The sequence below is a fragment of the Sinocyclocheilus rhinocerous genome, unplaced genomic scaffold, assembly GCF_001515625.1.
Source record: "Sinocyclocheilus rhinocerous isolate Xijiao unplaced genomic scaffold, SAMN03320098_v1.1 scaffold19745, whole genome shotgun sequence".
In the NCBI taxonomy this organism is placed as follows: domain Eukaryota; kingdom Metazoa; phylum Chordata; class Actinopteri; order Cypriniformes; family Cyprinidae; genus Sinocyclocheilus; species Sinocyclocheilus rhinocerous.
Window position 1 is genome coordinate 1 of NW_015652531.1, and position 1,394 is coordinate 1,394.

Sequence of the window (1,394 nt, forward strand, 5' to 3'; positions counted from 1 at the left end):
TGGATGATGGGTGAGTGTAATGGCAATGTTTATCCTGCTAGTCTGAGGGTTTTCTGACCTCCTTTTCCCTTTCAGATGCCCTTACCAGGATGACCGTTACCTGACCACATTGGTTCCAGTGACTGGATCATCTGGTCTTCACTTCCCCACCCACTACAAGCGCTTTATTGTGAAGATGTTCACATTTGTGGATCCAGCATCACTGGCTCCTCTGCAGGAAACCGTATGCTCCCCCCTCCCCCCATTACTTTAACCTTTAGTTTTATTCCTAGATTCTATGACTTGACCCTCTTTCCTCCGTCAGATCTTCATCCACTGTAGTACTGCGGTGTGCCATCCATCTTCTGGCTCCTGTGAGCAAAGCTGCGGCAGGAAGAGTGAGTTCTTTGCTTAACTTGACTAGAGGAACTGAAATTTTATAATTGGTCTTCACACGTCAATTTTTTTTTTTTCTTGCAGGAAGGGACACTCATGTCAAGACCATCTCTAGTGAGCAGACTGTGGTTTCTAGTGGAGAAGTTACTCTGATCATCGAAATCTAGCGGTTTTAATAGGCTTTTTGAAGTGGCAAAATCGCTTTGTCTGTTATTGTATTGACCTTGCAGAGTCTGAAGTTACATGCATGTACCCAGTTTGTTTCTTGGTCTACACTATTAAACTAACTTTCTAGTACCTTTTTGTAAGGTCATACATTCTGAGTCCAGGTTTCTGCACAAGCCACTAATCTTTACATTTATCCAACCTCCAGTCGCTACCCTGGAGCACAATCCAAGATTCCAAATTAAGCCACTCTTACACCAAGCGCACTGTAATGGTAAATCGCATTTGACATCTCACGTGCTGCTCCTTGTTAAGTGACTACTTCGCTCAGAACTTCTGATCAAAAGTCAACATTTATTACGCAGGATGTTTTTGTAGTGGAGAGTCCTGATGTCTCCTTGGAACATAAAACCGTTATTCTTGGTTTTACACGAGCGAGAAGAGTCAGTGGCAAATTCTTTATACTTACTAAAAAAACAGCTAGAGAACGGCGCGGCCGGCAGATTCAACAAAGGAGCGTCCGGAGGGTTTGCGGCAACCACATGTGACGACCCCCGGCTGGGCTTTGCTTCGTCCACGGTGAAAGCCGATCCGGTGATCCACAGCACAAAGTTGATGCATTTCCTCAGTGACCAGCACGGATCAGCTACAGGCATGACGAAGCGGATATCGTCCTCATTTGGAAGGCCGCAAAGATTAGCAAAAGTTAAACCCTTCCGACTTCCGGTTTGTTAAGATAGCGTAGACAGGCGTTGAATCTCGCTCCCGCAACATTTTATTCTATAGCTTCCTTAAAACCCCACAACTTCTTTCTCTTTCACTGCAAATTGGACAACATTTTTGGCGTGCACATA

The 1,394-nt window shown here is 44.8% G+C and overlaps 1 long non-coding RNA gene across 2 annotated transcripts; it reads left to right on the forward strand.

Moving 5' to 3' along the window:
* LOC107715132 (uncharacterized) lies at positions 1-519 on the forward strand. Of its 2 annotated transcripts, XR_001637068.1 has the most exons (4): positions 1-10; positions 76-223; positions 305-377; positions 460-519. It is a non-coding gene; the product is annotated as an uncharacterized LOC107715132 (long non-coding RNA). The 2 variants fall into 2 exon arrangements; XR_001637067.1 differs by lacking the exon at positions 1-10 and having other exon boundaries at positions 65-223.
* Positions 520-1,394: the final 875 nt, after the last annotated feature.